This window comes from Schistocerca nitens, chromosome 5, assembly GCF_023898315.1.
Source record: "Schistocerca nitens isolate TAMUIC-IGC-003100 chromosome 5, iqSchNite1.1, whole genome shotgun sequence".
Taxonomy (NCBI): Eukaryota; Metazoa; Arthropoda; class Insecta; order Orthoptera; family Acrididae; genus Schistocerca; species Schistocerca nitens.
Genome location: NC_064618.1, coordinates 366903016 through 366927954, shown reverse-complemented (window position 1 = coordinate 366927954; position 24939 = coordinate 366903016). Strand labels below are relative to the sequence as shown.

The following is a 24939-nucleotide window of genomic DNA, read 5'->3' as shown; positions in this document are numbered from 1 at the left end:
TTCTTGTCTCTCTGTATTTCCTCCATGTCCGAACAACATCGCTGTGGTTCACTCCGAGACGTCTGGACACTACCCCTGTTGAGAGCCCTTCCTGGCACAAAGTAACAATGCGGACGCAATCGAACCGCGGTATTGAGTGCCTAGGCATGGTTGAACTACAGACAACATGAGCCGTGCACGTCTTTACTGGTGGATGACTAGAACTGATCGGCTGTCGCCGGCCTGTGTTCCCGAGCTATGGGTCATGACGCCCGCCGGCCGGGGTGGCCGAGCGGTTCTAGGCGCTACAGTCCGGAACCGCGCGACCGCTACGGTTGCAGGTTCGAATCCTGCCTCGGGCATGGATGTGTGTGATGTCCTTAGGTTAGTTAGGTTTTCGTGGTTATAAGTTATAGGGGACTGATGAACTCAGAAGTTGAGTCCCATAGTGTTCAGAGCCATCTGAACTATTTGAACCATTTGATCGACTGTCGGATCTCCTCCGTCTAATAGGTGCTGCTCATGCTTGGTTGTTTAGATCTTCGGGCGTGTTTAGTGACACTTGTGAACAGTCAAAGGGACTGTTTCCAGAATGAGATTTTCACTCTGCAGCGGAGTGTGCGCTGATATGAAACTTCCTGGCAGATTAAAACTTTGTGCCGGACCGAGACTCGAACTCGAGACCTTTGCCTTTCGCGGGCAAGTGCTCTACAAACTGAGTTACCCAAGCACGACTCACGCCCCGTCCTCACAGCTTTACTTCTGCCAATACCTCGTCTCCTACCTTCCAAACTTAACAGAAGCTCTCCTGCGAACCTCAGTGATGCAAAACTTTTTTTCATGTGTGTATATGGTTGTAAAACCTGGGCTATGGGCACTGAAGAAGAGAAGAAGCTAAATTCTTTTGAGATGAGGTGTCGTGGACGGATGCTAAAAATAAAGTGGACCAATCTGGACAGAAACGAAGAGATTCTTAAAGAGCAGGTAAGGAGAGAAGCGGTAGGAAATCATTTATCAAAAGAAGAGCACATTCATCGACTATCTAATGAGACATGAACACCATAATACAGGGAATGTTAGTGGAAATACACCTAAAGGAAGACCGCGACCAATGTAAATTGGCCAAACTATGAGACACGTGGGACTAACAGGAAAGGCCTGTAGGGTGGATACTGATGACAGAAGAAGACGAAGTAGAATTTTTCAACATTGCGATAGATCATCGCATAGTTAAGTTGACAAATGCTGCATTGTTAAGACGGGTGACTTTCTCTTGGCGTTCTCTCGTGAAGGCAAGCTGCTCCCAGAAGCTTTCGCGAACTGTATTCGCACTCAGCTGGGAAACACGGCTGCTGGGTTAATGCAGCCCCGAGCCCCTGCGAAGAGAACGAATAGCGGCCGCAAATGGCAGCGGCGCAGGCGAGTAATGCGGGTCACCTCTCGAAAGGAGTCGCTAAAGGCGGAGAATGACAAGCAGAGTAGAGCGGGCAAGAATTCCACCAGTGGCTGAAAGCATTGCGACTGTGCAGCCATTACCAGCAGATGAAGTAAAGTCAGAGGGTCACTGTTCAAGTCTGAAATATTCTTGCCACTGAGGTACGAAGAGTACTGCCATCGCGATGCCTTACAGCAAAGGCTGTAATTCTAAAGAACCAAAGAAACTGGTACACCTGCCTAATACAGTGTAGGGCACCTGCGAGCACGCAGAAGTGCCGCATCTAGACGTGCCATCGATTTAACTGACGTCTGAAGTAGTGCTGCAGGGAACTGACGTCATAAATCCTGCAGGGATGTCCATAAATCCGTAAGAATACGAGGGGGAGGGGGTCTCTTCTGAACAGCACGTTGCAAGGCATCCCAGATATGCTCTATAATATTCATGTCTGAGGAGTTTGGTGGCCAGCTGAAGTATTTAAACTCAGAAGAGTGTTCCTGGAGCCACTCTGTAGCAATTCTGGACGTGTGGGGCGTCGCATTGTCCTGCTGGAATTGCCCATGTCCATCGGATTGCACAATGGACATGAATGGATGCAGGTGATGAGACAGGATACTTACATACGTATCACCTGTCAGAGTCGTATCTCGACGTATCAGGAGTCCCATATCACTCCAACTGTACACGCTTCACACCATCAGAGAGTCTCCACCAGCTTGAACAGTCCCCTGCTGACATGCAGGGTCCATGGATTTATGAGATTGTCTCCATACCCGTGCACATCCATCCGCTCGATACAGTTTGAAACGAGACACGTCCGACCAGGAAACATAAAGCTATGTGTCGTGCAGTCGTCAAGGGTACACGAGAGGGCCTTCGGCTCCGATAAGCCCATATCGACTATGTTTCGTTGGATAGTTCGCACGCTGACACTTGTTGATGGCTCGGCATTAAAAACTGCAGCAGTTTGCGGAAGGGTTGCACTTCTGTCACGTTGAGCGATTCTCTTCAGCCGTCGTTCTCGCAGGATCTTTTTCAGGACACAGCGATGTCGGAGATGTGATGTTTTACCGGATTCCTGATATTCACGGTACACTCGCGAAATGGTCGTACGGGAAATTCCCCACTTCATCGCTATCTCGGAGAAGCTGTGTCCCATCGCCTTTGCGCCGACTATAACACCACTGTCAAACTCATTGAATGTTGATAAGCTGTCATTGTAGCAGCAGTAACCGATCTAACAACTGCGCCATAAACTTGTTGTCTTATATAGGAGTTGTCGAGCGCGGCGCCGTATTGTGCCTGTTTACGTATGTCTGTATTTGAATAGGCATGCCTAAGCCAGTTTCTTTGGCGCTTCATTATAGGTAGGTCAGTCTAAGAGCGAGCGCAGTCAAGAACAATGATCTTTGAAGCCTTCATGCACTGTGAATGATGTCGGGCTAATAGCACATTCCTGATTTACTCGTTTTGGATTGGGAGAGTGTCGATTCTATTTTTTTAAAATTAGGTAGCCTTGCCCCTGCAATTCTTCCCTGTTCTAGAAGAGATACACGGTAGAAATGACACAGAGTTCATCTCAAACCCTCGTCCTGGCTTCTCGCTATTTGGGTTTTCTAGGGTAGAAAAAGGAGGATCACAGATTGACATCCCGTCGACGTATTGTGATTAAACACAGAACAGAATATCCGATTGGGATTGACAGTCAACAGTGCCTTTCAAAGGAACCATCTCGGCATTCGCTTTAAGCGGAAACCTAAATCTAGATGACCGGACGTGGATTTTAAGCGCCGTGCTCCCAAATCCTAGTCCCGTGTCTTAGTACTGCGCCAGCCCATTCGGTTTGCGTTGAATTTCAATCTTGATCTATCCTCATTGAGCGAATCGTATAATGCTGAATCTGAATTGCAATTTTTTTAGCGTGGCCCTTTGGATGGCACAAGAAAGAAAAGAGGACTGTGACTTACAAAGGAAACTGTGTCATTTAACATCGCCGGCGGCGGAGGCACAATATTAAAGACGCTAGACCTGTGCTTGGGAGACCAGGAACATTTAAACCAAAGATAGCTCTCTCTCTCTCTCTCTCTCTCTCTCTCTCTCTCTCTCTCTCTCTCACACACACACACACACACACACACACACACACGCACACGCACACATACAGGTCCGTGCGCTTTCATGAATAAAATAATGTTAGCCACAAAAGCACAACAGTTTAACATACCGTGTGCAAAATTTTCGATGGAATAGTTTTCTACATTAAGTTCTCTATGTTTACAGATGACAAACTGTGAAAGAGAAGCGACTATAACGCAAAATATAGAACGCCACAAACTCTACAACATACGTTAACAATGTATATATAAATCTTGTCTATTTTGTAGATATTTTTTCTACAAATTGTGTCCTTGTAGTATACAGCAGTTTTCCTGTAATTAATAGAAAGAAAATACAGAAGCCACTGATGACGCTGTAACTACAGCGAAACATGTCTCAATACAAAAGAAGAGATAAATGTGTTTGCACTATGCGGAGCCTATCCAAAAAACGAAATTTATTTGCAAGCAGACACAGGAACAAGAGTAAGCTTCAACCTCAAGATGAAGAATGAATATATGGAAGACAATGTAAACAGCAGAGAATTTCCAAAATGTCACATAGAGTAGAGAAAAATGTATCATGAGAGTATACGGACGTCTCCTGTTGAAAACGGGTTGTTAATCATAAAACGGCGCCCGTTGTTTGATATTTCAACACAGTGCTCGGAATACGCGAGGAATGAGTTGGAAAGTGAAAGAACGACGTTTTTCCGCATTTGAAAACAATGGCGAGGTAGCATATAGTGTCTCCTCTGAGGACATCTAACTGTTGAGTACAGTACAGTAAGTTTTATTTTCATTGTTATCTTGAGAGACAACCGTCAACATGGTGCAGTACGTCGCGTCCTCCGGTAGCATCAGCGTTATTGATGACGGGCGCGGACAGTGAAACATCATCGTAATTAGGCGGTGACAGCGCGTCTGACCTACCTGTTGTGTAATACGACGCCGCAGGTCCTTCCACGTGAGCACTGGAAAGAGGAAACGAGCGAGCATGTGGTGATATATGGCGCCAGGCTGTTAATCCGCAGGGCCCGCCGCCGCTTCAACTGTCCGCTCCCACAATAAATCTTCCCGCTACTTCATCAGCGTTGCCAACTTAGTACTCTCTACATCCCCCGGGGGCCCGACAGGTTCACCCTGTGACACGGGAAATGTCGAATTTTCCTGCGCAGTAGTAACACATCTCCATCAAACCTGAGGAGCAGCGGACGCCAACATCCATGATTGTTACATTTTATAGAAGTCCTTCTCACTTTTTCGAATGCTACTAGCACTTACGAGCCAAAACAATGTGACCAGCCGTTCAATGTTGGTCTACCTTTGGAACATGCATGGGACGGATTCGTCAAGTCCTCGGTAGGTTTCCGGAAGTAAGTCACCCCAAAGGTGTACGCATCAGGTCACCGAGTTCCCGTAAGTTATCGGCAGATGCTTTGTGGACACCTACTTGTCGCTCCTTGGCCTACCCCATGCTTCTCACTGTAGCACGTGTTTGAATGCTAACAAGGGGAAGGCCACAGACACGGCTAACCGATACAGCTCATATTTGGCAAGTCGCATGTGTACAGTCTACAATAAAACACTACGATATTTTGGCTCAACCTGCCACAGGCTTGCCCCCCCTCCCCCCTTCTTAAAAAAAATCACCCTTATAGTTGATAACGCGGATCGACTCAGAATTTACAGAATTGATAGAAGACTGAACGTTTTACGTCTGCATGTATCGCATCCACAAACGCTTATTTTCCTGGTAATCGAGGAAATAAACTTATTCGACTGCCGCTTCTGTAAGCGAGAGGTAAACGCCATTCATTCAGCATAAGCGGTACTGGCGTAGCGACCAAGACATACGGGCGATCACTTACCTGTATACTGATGGCGATAAATCAAACCTTGGCCTCTAGTATCATTTACAAGCCACCCGCAATGAAATCGGCGACCTTCTTCACCAAATACTTTCGCACGATTCTTACGTCACCCCCCGCCCCCTCCCCCCGGGCGATGTCTTAAATTCCTCGCTCTGCATTTCTATATCGTACCCCACAGCGGTGTAGGCCCAAGGACACGCACCCCTTTCTTTTACGCACTATATCAGAGCATGCTGGTCATTTCCTCAACTATATTGTCCCCTCCTCTTTGGCTTCTGCCCTTCTTTCGAGTGCTTCTGCCCCATGGTGGTGTCGGGGACACCGTGGCAAGGCATCGCATATGACACGTGCCTACTCTGCCCCTATGTTCCATCTGCCGAACAGAAGTAAGCCTGCAAGTCTTACTATGCCCTCGCCCCTGTTTTCCTCTTTGTCTACGGCATCACGTCTCTTAGTTTACTTTCAGGTTTTCTTGTTTACGGATGCACGTATTTTATTGACCACTTTTGTACGCCTTGTTTAAAAACAATGGTAATCTTGTTAGTAGCAGACTTGAGAATGGTGTGTAATGTTGGTTCTGCCGGACGAACGGCCTTCACGACGTGTTTATGCTTGTAAGGAATAATGATGTTTTGTTTAACCTGTTTCGTTTTCCAAAAAAGCATCTGCCTTGCGGAGAAGAGTTCCCATATTTGATCCCACAGCGATTGTACAGTTTTCTTTAATTTGCTTCTTTCCCATTTCGAAATTGGTAGCAATAGGGGTGGGGATTTAGTAATGTAAGTAAATCAATACTGAATAAGAACAACGTAGCAAATAAATTTCTCAAAGGATTTGCGTTAGTAAAGAACTAAAAATTTCATCTATGTGGCCTTACAATGGCTCTTTCACTCACTCTTTTAGAAGTACTCAATTTCCTTGGAACAATTAGATACATTATACTTGTCATAATACACTTTCGAAGCAAATACCCTCCCAGCACCAAGAACATCTAATGAACGCAATCTTCGCTCAACTTCAACTGTCCCTGCAAAGATTCGGTGGAAAGCAGACTTCGTTTACATTTAAAAATATTTCTTTTTCTAAAATTAATTTTGATGCACGCCACGCATACGATAATACAGCCTCAAAAAACTGTACTGAAAGTTGATCATGAATTATGCTGTGGATCGCTATTGCATCCATGTGGTTGTGCAATTCCCGCCGGATCATGAATTATGCTGTGAATCGCTATTGCATCCATGTGGTTGTGCAATTACGGCCGGGTTTTCAGACGCAGATTGCAATTTTGAAGCTTCTAATAAAATTTTTAAACTGGCGATAAAAATAAACACTACATGGCTGGCACGCACGCATGCAGTTTGGTGGTATCACTCCTATCGTGCAAGTCGGTTACCCTTCGTCATCTATAACCATGCTATCTTACATGTCACTAATAGCTTGTCCACTTCAGAAATACAGTATCAGACAAAACTTGTTGTCAGCAACGAACGGATTTAAAATTTTCTCAAGATACGTTTTGTAAACTGAATTTGTCAGTTTCCCGAATTTGGAGCATGTGACGTAAATATTTTTTTAGCGCGTCGGTTATATGATTGACATCTTTTATACGGCGAGAACAAAACGGATCATTAATTTTTTGAAAGCACGAGAACACTTCAGACAGCATTTTGCAGGCGCTGTAATCGTATAGTGCGTAGTGTACGAACGCGTTATTTTATGTATACTACCGACAGCAACAAGCGTTTGTTTTTTCCCCATTATGATATTACGTTCGTCAAACGCTCGTCCTCATAGCAGTTTTTTCATACAACTAGGCTAGAAATTTTAATGCTTTGCTAATCCAAATTGTTTGAGAAATTCATTTATCTATTCGGTTATTATTCCTCATTGATTTACTTACTTGATTAACCCTATGTACTACCAATTTCGAGAGGAATAAATACAAATGAAAAAAAAATAACTGCTGAATACTGCTGGAAATCTAATACATGTTCTCTGCTTCCCACCCAAATGACTTATTCGCTACGTCAGCGGAGCTTTCGTTGAACAGCGATTACCTTATGGGTACCTAAGGGACAATCATAACAGTTTCTTTTCTCAGTTTCCATTTGTACACCACATATATGATGATGACAAATGTTCAGTTTTCAATTATCTGTGGATTCCGTCAGTTTCGAGTCGATTACGAGTCATGAACTTTATGGGGCGGTTTTCTCAAAAAGTTAGGGTTGTTGAGCCAAAATATCTGAAAGTCTTTCATATTAGGTTGTACACAAATGACCTACTAAATACGAGCCGAATCGGTTCGCCGAGTCTGAGGCCTTCCCCTTGTGAGACAGAGCAGCTGGACTATGATCGTATATTCACATCCTGCTGAGCGAGTAAATCAGTCGCCCTACAGAACCATAGATACCGCAATGGCTGGATGAATCAAAATCGCGGAGCGGCGCATTAAAATGTATGACGCGTTGTGGTAGCAGTGATCGTTTCCCTGCAGGGAGATTGTCTCCGGTTAATGTATCCGCCGTGGGGCATTAGGGACTTGGCTTGTCTATTACTAGCGAGGGGGGAGCAGACGTGCAAATACGGATTTAAGCCGGGGCTAATTCCGCAAACAGACTTCTGTGCACGGCACGGCGTGCGGGGTGCAGCCGAACAAAGCGCCCGCATGTTACGTCGGGGGAAGCGCCGCCGTCTTCCCCGGAGGAGTATGCTATAAACGTTCACACCATAAAATAAAAGTTTGGGAGCGATAAACATCTCAAGTTACGCAACCTTTCTTCGGAGGAACGCCGAGTAGTTTGGAATCCTGTTTGCGTAACGAATGGAAATAGCTTCCCGAATGAAAGTTGGGAAGAACCAGGGGAAAGGGGAAAAAGGGGAGGGAGGGGGTGCGACGGCAGGATTAGGGGCGATGGACCAAAATGGCGCTCTCGCAGACTCCCTTTAATTAATTCGTCACGTGCGAGACGGGGAGTGCTTCTTCGCGGAAGTAACAGTTTAAATTTCAGCAGAAATGTTCGCTCTCTATTGGCGCGCCGTCTTCGGTACACAAGCCGAGCCGGAAACTTTGGCGCGGATCCTCCTCGCTGTTGGCGAGACGCTCGTTGGAGATGCCGAAGACCGGGAGCGAGGAATGTCGCATTGTACTGCAGGGCGATTGTCCCACGCCCCGAGGTACCGCTTTGAGTGCTCTGCCACTACTCTACTCGCAGAAACAGCACTTCGGCACGGGCAATCCTATCGAATAAATCTCTTTGCCAAGTCGTGACGAATCAGTTGTCAATCAACCTGGATAGATGTCATAAATAACGTATGGATACAGATACCGAAACGGTCGTTAACCTGCTGACTGCTTCCCTACTGTGGTACGCCGGATAACTTACAAGGTGGCGAAGGGAAGCGGGAAATTTTCAAGTAACGTAATTTGCGAGGATAGACACAGGAAAAGCATTTTATTACTGTCGAAGGTGCATGTATAAAATATACCATTTATGTTTGCATTACAGACTGTCTGCGTACTTCTTAAAAATAACATCGGAAAGATGTGCTCCCTCTCAGCGTCCACATTCTTCTTAGAGAAACTCCGGAATGTTCGGTGAAGCATGTTTCGAGGAAGGGCAATGATTTCGTCTTTAGTACTCTGTTTTAATTCATGGATAATTGCAGGACGTGTATGGTACACATTACTTTTAAGATGTCCCCACAGGAAAGAAATAGAGCACACTAAAATCAGGTTATCACGCAGGCAACGAAATGTGACCATTACGTGAAATGAAATGACGCGTCTACCAAACAGTGGCGAACGGCTTTCCATCGACTGTCGAGCTGTAATGTCGCTCCGTCCTGCTGAAACAACATGTTTTCGATGTTAGGATCGTGCAATATCGGTTCAAATGGCTCTAACCACTATGGGACTTAACATCTGAGGTCATCCGTCCCCTAGACTTAGAACTCCTTAAACCTACCTAACCTAAGAACATCACACACATCCATGCCCGAGGCAGGATTCGAACCTGCGACCGTAGCAGCAGCGCGGTTCCGGACTGAAGCGCCTAGAACCGCTCGGTCACTGCGGCCGGCGGTGCAGTCTCGGTGCAAAGAATGTTTCAGGCATATCAATAAATCTGTCGGATATTACTGCTTTTGCAACACCACCCTCACGTTCATAAACGCACAGACCAATACTGATACAACACACCACACTGTAACCGTTGCGAAAGGTAATGGACATTCGTGAAACTCAAGGATTTCCCTATTCCCTGCGACGGAAATTCTGTTTTTTGACGTATCCTGCAGCTACTATGAATCAAAACAGAAAGAAATTAATGACATTAACCGTCAGTGGGTGTGATTTAAAGCAATGGGGAAAATTGACAATCGGTGCGAAACTGGGATTCGAACCTAGGTCTCCTGCTTACGAGGCAAGTGCGCTAACCACTGCGCCATCGAGACACAATGGTCATCGCAACTGGATGGACTACCCTAGCACGCCTGCGATCAGACTCAAAATTCCACTTATCCACACGCTACTTCTGTAGCCTTACTCATTATTCGTGGCATTTCGCCGATTTCCGTATGAATTCGAGGGTGGTGTACATCGGCAATTGGCCGACCACGCCCTGATTATATGGTTCAAATGGCTCTGAGCACTATGGGACTCAACATCTTAGGTCATAAGTCCCCTAGAACTTAGAACTACCTAAACCTAACTAACCTAAGGACATCACACACAGCCATGCCCGAGGCAGGAGTCGAACCTGCGACCGTAGCAGTCCCGCGGTTCCGGACTGCAGCGCCAGAACCGCTAGACCACCGCGGCCGGGCCTGATTATATAATTCACCAGCACACACGATAACGCAACTTTAATATACATTACTTTGTACGTTCCATAGCTCTGGTCGTAGATGGATCGCATTTATGAAATTCACCGTTCGGTATTTTGTCCACTTCAAAAATGGTTCAAATGGCTCTGAGCACTATGGGACTCAACTGCTGTGGTCATAAGTCCCCTAGAACTTAGAACTTGAGAGGTGGCATGAGCCCCCTCTCATATTTCTATCTTACGATTCTCCTCTCTAAGTGCATGCGGTGGGAAGTCGCTATTCCTTCACACGCGGACTTCCCACGCAGCGTCTCTCGTCACCCGGGTGGTCCGGTGACAGGCGGGTTAAGCCGACGTGTGTGAGGCAGTCGAGTGAATGCTTTGCAGACGCCGACATTGTCAAAAGACACGCCCGCTGGGGTGTGAAGTAGCGGCTGGGCTAGAGGTTCCGTTACTTCGGAGAAACTTAGCGAAAACACTTTCTGGCGGGCTACCAGCGAGGCGTGGGAATGACTTGTGTACCCAGGCAGTTGTGGCGGGAAAATTCCCGCACTTTCTGCAAAATAGTAACGGTGATTGGTTTGCTCAGGGCATAGCGCCGTGACGTAGCAAAATCAGCACAGAAATTGGCGCCAAGAATCTCCATTGGTGGAATGGTAGTGCTCCGGCAATGGAGTGGAATTTCCGCCGGTTTTCGGGTTGCTGATTGGTACGTAACCACGGCCACTGTCGTGGGGGCGGGAATGTTCTGTGTTCGGCCTGTACGGGTGCTCTTGTGGGTAGTCGGCTCTCGCCTTTCGGTCGAGGACGTCGAAGCAACCAGCCCTCGCCTGCGGTACGCCAGATCGTGTTCTGGCAGCCAAGAAGACAGTTTTGGTAATGTATGTCCGCAGCACCGGCAGATAGGGATTTTCCTAGGTGATAATCAGAGCTCAGCAGAGCGCGCCTGTTCGTTTTTTTTTTCTGTGTTCTGTCTTGAGTAGCAGCAATTATTGTTAGGTTAGCTGTCTGTGTCCCTTCAGATTTGAGTGGCAAGGAATTTGGCTCCACATACCACTTCGTCTTAAACCTCACAATCTAGTTCAGGGACAACTTCACCTTTACAGTGTTTGTATGAGTATCAAATTTGAGCCAATTTGATTTATTGTAAATGTTTGTGTTTTTGTTTATTATTTTGTGATTAGTCTTAATAAATCCTATTGTTATTTTGGACAGAACTTTCATTCTGTTAATCGATAGAGCAACCCTATCATTCCTCACTATGCTAATGAAACCTTTGTTTATTTAACTTATTTATCAAATTAAATTATTGCAGGTGCCAAACTCTCTTCTACTCCACTGGCAGGGTTGATTAGAGTCAGTTCGCGTATTTTTCTTATCCTTGTGCAACAGCAAAAGTCGGAGTTAGAATAGGGGGGGCTTAGAGCATGATTGACATATGTGGATTCTAATAGAATTTAGTGAGAAACAATACTGCTAGCCCCGGCACCTCGCAAACTAATTAAACCTAACTAACCTAAGGACATCACACACATCCATGCCCGACGCAGGATTCGAACCTGCGACCGTAGCGGTCGTGCGGTTCCAGACTGTAGCGCCTTTAACCGCTCGGCCACTCCGGCCGGCTTTTGTCCACTTCTTCGCTGCTTTACACAACAGCATAACAACAACCAACAAAACAATCTCCACTCATTCCAAATTAATAGTATAAGTGTAGAGCAGATGTGGCTTAAATTCAAAGAAATAGTATCGGCAGCAATTGAGATTTATACCAAATAAACTAACAAACGACGAAGCTAATCCTCCTTGGTACACAAAACGTGTTAGAACACTGTTGCAGAAACAACGAAACAAACATGCCAAATTTAAACAGATGCAAAAAGCCCAAGATTGGTGATCCTTTACAGAACCTCGAAACTTAGCACGGAGTTAAATGCGAGACGCCTATAACAGTTTCCACAACGAAACTGTCTCGAAACCTGGCAGAAAATCCAAAGAGATTCTGGTCGTATGGGAAGTATGTTAGCGGCAAGAAACAATCAATGCCTTCTCTGCGCGATAACAATGAAGATACTATCGAAGACAGTGCTACCAAAGCAGAGTTACTTAACACAGCCTTCCGAAATGTCTTCACAAAAGAAGACGTAGTAAAAATTCGAGAATTCGAACTGAGAACAGCTGCCAACATGAGTAACGTAGAAATAAATATCCTCGGAGTAGTGAAGCAACTCAAATAATAAAAACAAATCTTCTGGTCCAGACTTTATACCAATTAGGTTCCTTTCCGAGTATGCTGATGCATTAGCTCCATACTTAACAATCACATACAACCGTCGCTCTACGAAAGAGCGACCGTACCCAAAGACTTGAAAGTTGCACAGCTCACACCAATATTCAAGAAAGGTAGTAGGAGTAATCCACTAAATTACAGGCCCATATCGTTAACGTCGATATGCAGCAGGATTTGAGAACATATATTGTGTTCGAACATTATGAATTACCTCGAAGAAAACGGTCAACATGGGTTTAGAAAACATCATTCCTGTGAAACACAACTAGCTCTCTATTCACTTGAAGTGTTGAGTGCTATTGACAAGGGATTTCAGATCGATTCCATATTCCTGGATTTACGGAAGGCTTTTGACACTGTACCACACAAGCGGCTCGTAGTGAAATTGCGTGCTTATGGAATATCGTTTCAGTTATGTGACTGTATTTGCGATATCCTGTCAGAGAGGTCACAGTTCGTAGTAATTGACGGAAAGTCATCGAGTAAAACAGAAGTGTTTTCAGGCGTTCCCCAAGGTAGTGTTATAGGCCCTTTGCTGTTCCTTATCTATATAAACGATTTGGGACACAATCTGAGCAACCGTCTTCGGTTGTTTGCAGATGGCTCTGTCGTTTGTCGACTAATAAAGTCATCAGAAGATCAAAACAAATTGCAAAACGATTTAGAAAAAAATATCTGAATGGTGCGAAAAGTGGCAGCTGACCCTAAATAACGAAAAGTGTGAGGTCATCCACATGAGAGCTAAAAGGAACTCGTTAAACTTCGGTTACACGGTAAATCAGTCTTTTAGAATACTGCTGCGTGGTGTGGGATCCTTACTAGGTAGGAATGACGGAGTATATCGAAAAAGTTCAAAGAAAGGCAGCACGTTTTGTATTATTGTATTATTGTGTGTCACAGAAATGATACAGGATTTGGGCTGGAAATCATTAAAAGAAAGGCGTTTTTCGTTGCGACGGAATCTTCTCACGAAATTCCAATCACCAACTTTCTCCTCCAGATGTGAAAATATTTTGTTGACACCGACCTACGTAGGGAAGAACGATCACCACGATAAAATAAGGGAAATCAGAGCTCGTACGGAAAGATATAGGTGTTCATTCTTTCCGTGCGCTATACAAGATTGGAATAATAGAGATTTGTGAAGGTGGTTCGATGAACCCTCTTCCAGGCACTTAAATGTGATTTGCAGAGTATTCATGTAGATGTAGATGGTTATATGTACCCATGCAAATTTCTGAACGACAGCGAAACGATATTGTTTTCTCTCAGAGAGGTGATTGCAGTGCTGTCAATGACAGAAGTAGGAAACAACAGTGAGGGCGAGAGGCAAGTTACAAAGTACAGAGGTAGATACTGCCCTGCAATACGAAATATTCTTCACCCTGGTATAAAAACCTGCAATGTCAGCAATACTGCCCGGCCATACCACAAAATTGCACTTTATTGTAGCCGCATTCCAGCAATGTTGATAGCAACGTTTTTGCTGCCAAATATTGTCGTAAAATATGACCGATGTAAACCATCCTTAAACAAAACTACGTTGTGTGGTTGGTCGTGGCAGGCGGAAGAAACGTCTCACAAAAGCCACTGTGTGTTCGAACATTATAAATTACCTGGAGGAATGTTCTTATCAAACACGACTAGCTATTTATTCACATGAAGTAATGAGTGCTATCGACAAGGTATCACAAACTGAGTGCTTACTTTTAGATTTCCAGGAGGGTTATAATACTGTTCCTCACAAGCCACTTCTAATCAAATTCCATGCCTACGGAGTATCGCCTTAGTTGTGCGACTGGATTCGTGATTTCCTGTCGGAAAGTTCAAAATTCACAGTAACAAAAATGGTTCAAATGGCTCTGAGCACTATGGGACTCAACTGCTGAGGTCATTAGTCCCCTAGAACTTAGAACTAGTTAAACCTAACTAACCTAAGGACATCAAAAACATCCATGCCCGAGGCAGGATTCGAACCTGCGACCGTAGCGGTCTTGCGGTTCCAGACTGCAGCGCCTTTAACCGCATGGCCACTGCGGCCGGCTCACAGTAATAGACAGATAGCCATCGAGTAAAACAGAAGTGATACCTGGCGTTCCAGAGCGTAGTGTTATAGGCCCTCTTCTGTTCCTGGTATATATAACCAATCTAGGAGACAATAAGAGCAGCTGCCTTAGATTGTTTGGAGATGGTACTGTCAATTGCCGTCTCGTAAAGTCATCAGGCGATCACAACCACTTGAAAAATTATTTAAACAAGATATCGGCATCTTGCGAAAAATGACCGTAGTCTCGTAAAAGTGAAGTTATCTACGTGAGTACTAGTAGGAATCCGCTAAATTCCGGTTACTCGATGAATCACACAAATCAAAATGCTGTGTATTCAACTAAATGCCTAGGGATTACAATTACAAATAACTTAAATTGGAACAATCACATTGGTAATGCTGTGAGGAAGACAAACCATAGACTGGGTTTTATTACCGAAACACATAGAGGATACAACAGATCTACTAAAGAAGGAGGAAGCTTTCAATAGCGATGATCGCATAAATTATTCCTTACGGTCGATAATTGGTTTCGACAGTGCAACTGTCGTCTTCAGGTTCAAATGGTTCAAATGGCTTTGAGTACTATGGGACGTAACTTCTCAGGGCATCAGTCCCCTAGAACTTAGAACTACTTAAACCCAACTAACCTGAGGACATCACACACATCCATGCCCGAGGCAGGATTCGAACCTGCGACCGTAGCGGTCGCGCGGTTCCAGACTGTAGCGCCTAGAACCACCAACTTCAGGCCTTCGAAAAATTTTTGTTATGAAAAGAGGTCCATTGAGAGTATCTCATGCCATGCTGTCATTATGTTGCATAAAATGCACCACATTATACATATGTTTGTCAAAAATAAGACCATTTACAGTTAAAAAGCATCTTATATATGTGATCATTACCGAGCCAGTGGCGCAGTGGTTAGCACACTGGACTCGCATTCGGGAAGACGACGGTTCAAACTCGCTTCCGGCCATTCTGATTTAGGTTTTCTGTGATTTCCGTAAACTGCTTCAGGCAAATGCCGGGTTGGTTCCTTTGAAAGGCCGAGGCCGACTTCCTTCCCCGTCCTTCCCTCATCCGATGACCTCGCTGTTTGATCCCCTTCCCCCGAATGAACCAACCAACCACGTGACCATTTTCGCATTCGTAGCACTCAGCCTCTGGGCTTGTCAATTCTTAAAACACAGGATAAACACTAAATTATACACTTGTAGATATGTTTACGTTTGCGTGACGTCTTACGTACATCGTGAGTCTACCTTGGTCAAAGTATACGGTGTGACAATTGTTGAAAAAGATATTTAAGAAATTCTTCCAGTCCATATGTGGCATAACAGCAAACCAGTGCTTAACAGTATTGGTTAAAACCAGTCTTGGTTGCAATTTTAGTTTTTTTTATTTTTCAACGACGCGTTTCGCCTTATTTAGGCATCTTCAGCTTATCGTCTAAATAAGGCGAAACGCGCAGTTGAAAAATAAAAAAAATTGCAACCAAGACTGTTTTTAACCAATACTGAAAAAAATGTGGTTTTCGTTGCGGCAAGACCTTCTCAAGAAATTTCAATCACCAACTTTCTCGTCCATATGCGAGAATATTTTGTTGGCGCCCAGCTAGATACGGAGAAATCATTGTTATAAGAGAAATAAGAGCTCGCACGGAAGGAATGAAGTGCTCGTTTCTCCCTCGCACTGTTCGAGAAATAACGTGATGGTGGTTCGACGAACCCGCTGCCAGGCAATTAATTACGAATTGCAGAGTAGTCACGTAGATGTAGATGTAACTGTCGGGGATCTTCTCGTCTTGGTTAACAACTGTTCTGTATTCACACGTGTCACAGCACTGTACTCACCGAAAACTGGAGATCCAGAGAAGGTTGTAATGTCTCGGAGGCTGTTGGAACGTGCAGCTGTCAGTCGACCAGGTGGAGCAGGAGGCTACAGAACACACGCACCGTCCTCTAAATGTCACGAAGTAAGTGAATCGGGTCATTATCGACGACACAGAAAAGCACAAAAGTGGTCCATCGACGTGTGTATCACCATCGCTCGCCTCCTAACGAATCGGCGTTGAGCAGGGTCGCAGGCAGCACAGTACTCCATCCGTGCGCGTGGCTACCGGCGGCGCAACTGAACGCCAGCCAGAAACCGGATTGGAGGCGAGCGGTCGGCGGTGCACCTGTCGCGTGTCGGGCAGGTAGCCCGGGGGCAGCCGGGTCCGGAGAGTGGGGCGCGCCGCGTTTTTGTGCGTGGCCGGCCGTTTCGGAAGAGCGCGCTCAGGTGCCGGCCGTCGGACGGAACCGATGTTTGGAAGGCCACGGCGAGTCTCGTCACGGCCTGCGACCGACGCCTCAACCGTGTTGCCACTTGCTGCAACGAGGTGTGGGAGGATGGCAGAAGCAACATGATCCTTTCAGCGGTAATAAATATGAAAAAAAAATATGCACTGCACCAAACTCAAAACTATGACCGCAATATCAACAAGTGACAGAATCAGTCATAACACACAAGTACCTGGGTGTAAGGAATTGTGGGAATATGAAATGAATGATCGCATGGGCTCAATCAAAGATACACTACTGGCCATTAAAATTGCTACACCACGAAGATGACGTGCTACAGACGCGACAGGAAGAGGATGCTGTGATATGCAAATGATTAGCTTTTCAGAACATTCACACAAGGTGGTGCCGGTGGTGACACCTACAACGTGCTGACATGAGGAAAGTTGCCAACCGATTTCTCATACACAAAAAGCAGTTGACCGGCGTTGCCTGGTGAAACGTTGTTGTGATGCCTCGTGTAAGGAGGAGAAATGCGTACCATCACGTTTCCGACTTTGATAAAGGTCGGATTGTAGCCTATCGCGATTGCGGTTTATCGTATCGCGACATTGCTGCTCGCGTTGGTCGAGATCCAATGACTGTTAGCAGAATATGGAATCGGTGGGTTGAGGAGGGTAATACGAAACTCCGTGCTAGATCCCAACGGCCTAGTATCACTAGCAGTCTAGATGACAGGCACCTTATCCGCATGGCTGTAACGGATCGTGCAGCCACGTCTCGATCCCTGAGTCAACAGACGGGGACGTTTGCAAAACAACAACCATCGGTACGAACAGTTCGACGACGTTTGCAGCAGCATGGACTATCAGCTCGGAGACCATCGCTGCGGTTACCCTTGACGCTGCATCACAGACAGGAGCGCCTGCGATGGTGTACTCGACGACGAACCTGGCTGCACGAAGGGAAAAACGTAATTTTTTCGGATGAATCCAGGTTCTGTTTATAGCATCATGATGGTCGCATCCGTGTTTGGCGACATCGCGGTGAACGCGTGTATTCGTCATCGCTATATTGGCGTATCACCAGGCGTGATGGTATGGGGTGCCATTGGTTACACGTCTAGGTCTCCTCTTGTTCGCATTGACGGCACTTTGAACATTTCAGATGTGTTACGACCCGTGGCTCTACCCTTCATTCGATCCCTGCGAAACCCCAAATGGATAATGCACGACCGCATGTTGCAGGTCCTGTACGGCCCTTTCTGGATACAGAAAATGTTCTTCTGCTGCCCTGGCCAGCACATTCTCCAGATCTCTCACCAATTGAAAACGTCTGGTCAATGGTGGCCGAGCAACTGGCTCGTCACAATACGCCAGTCACTACTCTTGATGAACTGTGATATCGTGTTGAAGCTGCATGGGCAGATGTACCTGTACACGCCATCGAAGCTCTGTTTGACTCAATGCCCAGGCGTATCAATGCCGTTATTACGGCCAGAGGTGGTTGTTCTGGGTACTGATTTCTCAGGATCTATCCACCCAAATGGCGTGAAAATGTAATCACATGTCAGTTCTAGTATAATATATTTGTCAAATGAATACCCGTTTATCATCTGCATTTCTTCTTGGTGTAGCAATTGTAATGGCCAGTAGTGTAGATTCTCAAACACCTGAACTCGCAGATGCCTGAAGATGGGTCTTAACTTTCCATTCCCCTCAAAAAGTTCCACAAATTAAAGGAGGCATCTAATAGTTTACAACAGGCCCTTTCGTACTGCTCCTGCAGGGTTCGCGAGAACAAGATTAACTACAGATAGTTTTAACCAATAATCCTTCTCGTGCTCGGTACACGAATTGAAAAGGAAGAAACCCTAACGTGTGGTAGAATGGTAAGAACTGGGTGGCTATAATTAAACTGCAGCTACTTGTGGAGGGACAGTGTGAGCTGCAATTATCGTATGGTAGCGAAACTTAGTAGTTGTGACTGTAGGCTTTCCCGGCGTTAACTATTGATGAAGATTTCTCGGGTCTCCAGCCGGGTGGTAGCGTTGATTTCTCGCGACGATTCGGTTCAAAATGGTTCAAATGGCTCTGGGCACAATGGGACTTAACATCTGAGGTCATTAGTCCCCTAGAACTACTTAAACCTAACTAACCTAAGGACATCACACACATCCACGCCCGAGGCAGGATGCGTACCTGCGACCGTAGCGGTCGCGCGGTTCCAGACTGAAGCGCCTAGAACCGCTCGGCCACAACGACCGGCCATACTTAAGAGTGCGCAGTTAAAGAATAACCTTAAATATTTGGGTTATTATCAACAGGAAAACAAAATCATTTTAGGTTTATATTCATTAACACAAAATGTACACGTTCAGATAATTACAGTAGCAGAAAGATAATTCTTTCATTGAACTTTTCAAAAATACGAAAAACGGGATATGTGCACTCTTTCTTTCACATGCCTACCCTTAAGAGCTTGCGAAACTTGCACAAAGAGTAAGCATTTAGCAAATGTAGCAAATGAACGCGATATCACCCTCAAATGAAGAGTACTATTCGTACTACATCTCCCACACTCAGTGCACTGGATCCAGTCTTCTGGATACGCCAAAATCTATGTTTCCTACTCAAAGCTTTCAGTCTTTTCCTTACAGCAGGCTTCTACGAACCAAGATCAGTGGCAACCTTTGTTTGCTGTTTCCATTATCAATTTGTTGTCTGGCCTATTGAGCAGATCTTCAGTTTAGATGAGCTTCCTGTCCGATTTTCGTACTTAATTTGAAGTCATTCAGAAACAAAACCTATCCTTCTGACTTCACAACGCAAATTTGCAGTTGTGCCCTAAAGAGAGAGAGAGAGAGAGAGAGAGAGAGAGAGAGCGAGGTAGCGCAGTGGTTAGCACCCCAGACTCGCATTCGGCCGCCTTGATTTAGGTTTTCCGTCGATTTTCTTAAATCGCTTCAGACAAATGCCGCGATGGCTCCTTTGAAAGGTTACGGCCGACCTCCTTCCCCATTCTCTCCTAATCCGATGGGACCGATGACCTCTCTGTTTTGTCCTCTCCCCCAAATCAATCAACCAACCAACTAACCAACCAACCATAAAGAGAACGCACACACCCTTTGTGGACGTATTATGCGCGCACTTTCGTATAGAAACAATGATTCTAAGCGAAGTCAACAGATGGCAGCACGCGTCACACTTGTAAAACATGTGGACGCAGTATGATAGTTTTCAAGCCAGCCTTTCAAAATGCAATCAAAAATTAAAGGCCATTAATTATACTGTGCATAACTCATGCAACTCAGTAGCAGAACTACATCAAGAAAACTGAAAAGTGGTTATTATTAGTTTCACATCGGAAACACAGGATTTCTTCAAACAACTTCTACGAGGTGTTACTGATACCAGTCTGAACACAACTACGTTAGTGGCCAGCTGACCAGTTTAGTCAACTCTCAGGAACACAAACTCATCTCTCTTTGGATTGCGCACTCCTTGATACATTTAACCTAATAATAAAATCAACATTATATCTATCTCGTTTGTTTAATATTTTCTGCCCCAAACCAGTTCCTAACATTTCTGTATGCATTTCTTGCATTGACAGCATCAGAATTGCACCTGGTGGTCAAAATTGGAACTAATTTTTTCCCAGTGTAAATCAGTTCCAAATTAATGCAGTAGAATATCTACGACGTTTCGCTGCCATACGATAATTACAGCCCACATTGACCTCTGAGTAGTTGCAATTTAATTATAACCACCCCATACTTTCTACTATGCAGTTCAGAGCAGTTTTTGGAGTACAGATAGACAGTATGACCGTTAGGTTCCTCTACCATTTCAAGAAACCACAGCTTGGAAACTGTTAAATACGGAGCATTGTCTGTTTCATGTACATCCGGAAGAATGGCTCTGAGCACTATGGGACTCAACTGCTGAGGTCATTAGTCCCCTAGAACTTAGAACTAGTTAAACCTAACTAACCTAAGGACATCACAAACATCCATGCCCGAGGCAGGATTCGAACCTGCGACCGTAGCGGTCTTGCGGTTCCAGACTGCAGCGCCTTTAACCGCACGGCCACTTCGGCCGGCTCATCCGGAAGAGCTAGGTGCTCCAGAACTGAAGAACTCAGCGATAGCAGCGGAAAGGTAGGAAGCATACTGGTGGGGATAATTACATTGAAGTGATGCGCACATTTCGTTTTTAGTGTCGGCTTCACGATATCCTCCGACAGACGGCTGCATCACAGTTAATGGTTCGAAGTTTGAGGAATTCATCACGAGCACCACCAAATTGAGTGACAGGAATTTTAAAACCTGCAAAAGCTTTATAAAGACATACGAGGGTTCGCTCCACAACGTGTTACTATTTTTTGTATGAAGTTCGTTTTCATTTTTCAGTTGAAGGCAAGTTAACTTCGGATTTTGATCAGCCAATAATCCCTATGAAATTTTTATCAACGTCTATTACATAGCTCAGAAGCTGTGATTTCCAGTTGTTAAGTTCGGTGTGTTAGGTCCCTCTTCCATTTTCGCAAGGCAGTGCCACTATTAGGATGGCTGTTAGTTGATGCTCCATGTTACAAAACTGAAACGACTAAATATGGACGACAATATAAATTAAAATAGTACACAAAATGTCTTTAATTTCACAAAGATGGCGCAACGGCCTATAGGTCTCGTTTAGTTGTATTCACGAAGCAATGTTGTCTTTGCGATGTTATATTAGTTGGCCACAATAATCATCAGATTTGATGCTCAATTTTTTGTGCAACTACCAAAGTAAATTTCATCATATTCCAGCTGCGTTTATTCTCAACCTAAATACTGTTTTGATTCACCACTCAGTGCTATTGGTTCAAATGGCTCTGAGCACTATGCGACTTAACTTCTGAGGTCATGAGTCGCCTAGAACTTAGAACTACTCAAACCTAACTAACCTAAGGACATCACACACATCAATGCCCGAGGCGGGATTCGAACCTGCGACCGTAGCGGTCGCTCGGCTCCAGACTGTAGCACCTAGAACCGCACGGCCACTCCGGCCGGCCTCAGTGCTATTATATGCTGTGCAAGTCCCTTCATCTTTGCATAACTACTGCTATGTACATCCATCTGAGTCTACTTGCTATAACCAAACCTTGGTCTCCCTCTACAACTTTTACCACCACACTTCCCGGAATTACCAAACTGACTATTTCTTGTTGCCTCCTTTATCCTCGTCACTCCATGAAGTTCTATTTTCTCCAGTTTTATTCAGTACCTTTCCTTACTTACTCGGTCTGTCCATCTGATTTTCAGCATTCTTATATAGCATCACATTTCAAAAACATCAGTTCTCTTCCATGTAAGGCTAAATCCAGAGAAATTCTTTCTTAAATGGCTCCATAAAACATTTGTATTTAGTGTTAGAAATCTATGTTTTTCAGGAAAGATTTTTTGTTATTTACTTCTGCCCTCTTCAGTCATTTTGATGGTCTAAGAGCCATCACTTATTAAACAGACGGTTCAATAATACCGACACTTATCTACACTTACCCTTTTTTTATATTGGTGTTATTACACTCTTCTTGACGTCTGAAACTGTATCGACGCCAAAATGCGGGAATTTTAGAGCAGACCATAATTCGGTGATCTACTGATTTTCCCTCTTTAATGACGGTCAGAAATGTGGGAAACTTCATCAACTATATCAACGATGGGGACCAACACCTATGTGACGCAATGTTTGGAAGCTGTTGATTAGAAACTGTATTATACGTAGTACCTTTCCTGTAACAAATTCATCCATCTACTTGTTAAAAACTATTTCCTTCTGAATCCTTTGAAACACGAACTCGAGAATTCTCAACGTAGCGGATAAGCACTAGGAACTTTAGAAATGTATGTCTTACAAATACAAAATTATGTGAAGGTGATGAAAGATGTCATGTCCACTGTGTCAGTCACTGCTAGGCGTGTTTTTTTAAATTTTTTTTAACTTTTTGAGTTAATGGTCTGTGTACGTTATCGCGGTGTAGCGACGCGCGAATGATTGAGTGAGCTGCAAGGCGCCCTGTGGCAGTCTCGTTGAGCAAGCAGAAAGCTTCACTTACCGCGAGTGTGGAAAGGGCGTGTTTACAATTTCCTTGCGAGGAAGATTGTATCTCTCCCTGGGTGGAAACGAACTACCTTCTCTGCGTAGCAAGTAATGGCTCGAGAAGCTGGCGATACGAGAAAATAAACATGTCGTCACGCGGCGTTCTTGCTAGGTCTCCGCCGCACATACATTGCTGTTGATGCATATCGGCAGCATATCCATTACAAATGCAGTTACAGATCACAGCTTAATTGACAGCACACATCGACAGTCGACTGGGATGGAAGACATGAATTTCAAAGGTATTGGTTACTCGTAAAGCCAGTTGTCACCAAGTCTTTACTCTTTCCGTCTCGAATAAGGATTTGCGGCCCAGCAAAGCATGTAATTCGTAATTCAGTGTACCATAGGTGAACTATTACTTTTTTCTGAATGATATGTTTCTAAAAATACGTAGAAGCCTACAGAGGCAGGAAGCATACGGAAACATTCTATATCAGTCCAACGTCGTCCGTAGTTTACGTAGAGTATCCAGATTTCACACAAGACATCCAACATTATCTTCAGAAAGAAAAAAAAAATAATGGGGCAACTTATCGCAACTACCCGCATGTGGAAGCACCGCTAGAGATTTACTCATATCATTCAAACTGTACAGTATGTAACCTCTTTCCCGCTATATTTTGCTGCTACTTAATTGAAATAGATTTCTTTGCGGCCACCGGACTTGTGTATGGGATGTCTAACAGAGGGAACACACTACATACCAAGCCTTACCGCGTTGCTGAAACTAAAACGTGCCTCTTTTCTTTACGAATACTGAAGTTCTCCAATTTAAAGTGAAAAGGGTTGATTCGAAAGGAAACCAATTCATACCACTTACTTGGTTCATTGAGTTCGTAAGCAACACATTCCTAACAATGGTCAGACCCAACGAAGCTCATTTTAGCAGTTAAATTTATTTTCACTATGTCACTGAAGCTTGCCGTTGCTCTATGCTACTGAATATGAATGACGATACTATTTTTTCCAGTGATTTTATGTGTAGTTACGCGCACCCTTCGTGAATTAACCGCCTAATTACCAATTGTTGGACTATCATCTGACGGAAAACTGCCAGTTTTATATTTCAACGACGTTTGCAAACCATCCATGTATTTTTGGTGTTGCTCGACTGTATACGACCTATCGACAAGAAACCAGAACGACGATTGCTCTCGCCCCGCATAAAGGCGCATGAGCGGTAGTGCTTAGGCATTGTTGAACGAAACGGCAAGGAAGTGTCTCCAACCGGCAGAGAACCGTTCAGCTCTGACTGTCCCACGAAGTGAGACTGAGTTCATCACACTACCATAGGCGTCCGCAAGCGGCCGGGAGGGGGAGGGGGCAGGGCGATGGGGAAGAGTGGCCCTTCCAACACCCCCTCCCCCCTTGCCGCCCCCCCCCCCCCCAGGAATCAGGAACAATGATTTTTTATGCATTATCAATTTCTCGTACACCTGTAGAAGTGAGTGGACAGCCATCAATTCTTTGGGATATTATAAGCTTTTTGTGTCACCTAAAAAATTTGACTGCTGTTGGATAACACATCTCAAAACCTACCAACTCATTTGCATCAACAATTTTCTCCGCTCCCCTCCCCGGGATAACTGTCCGTGGTCGTCCATACGTACCACAATCCAAGCAACATACCTCATAACGAGTCCCAAGCGACCATGCGGTGCTGCCGACGAATACTTGTCTTATTGTCTATCGCAATCAGTACTTGACAACACTGCTGGAAGATTGAAAAAACGAAGGTTAGGGTTAAAGGCTTCTGATTAAAAAATGGCTCTGAGCACTATGCGACTTATCTTCTGAGGTCATCAGTCCCCTAGAACTTAGAACTACTTAAACCTAACTAACTTAAGGACCTCACACACATCCATGCCCGAGGCAGAAATCTAACCTGCGACCGTAGCGATCGCTCGGCTCCAGACTGCAGCGCCTAGAACCGCGCGGCCACTCCGGCT

General features: G+C 44.9%; 1 protein-coding gene across 4 annotated transcripts in view; it reads right to left on the bottom strand.

Annotated features, from left to right (window-relative positions):
* Positions 1–24939, bottom strand: part of LOC126259233 (irregular chiasm C-roughest protein) — a 1966280-nt gene that overhangs the window by 577548 nt on the left and 1363793 nt on the right. The window contains exon 1 of one of the 4 annotated variants that reach the window (XM_049955852.1): positions 16407–16671. The exons of the other annotated variants lie outside the window; for them this stretch is intronic. The gene's annotated coding sequence lies outside the window, so the exon portion shown is untranslated. Of the gene's footprint in view, positions 1–16406; positions 16672–24939 lie in introns of those variants that run through there. 4 annotated transcript variants of the gene reach the window in all.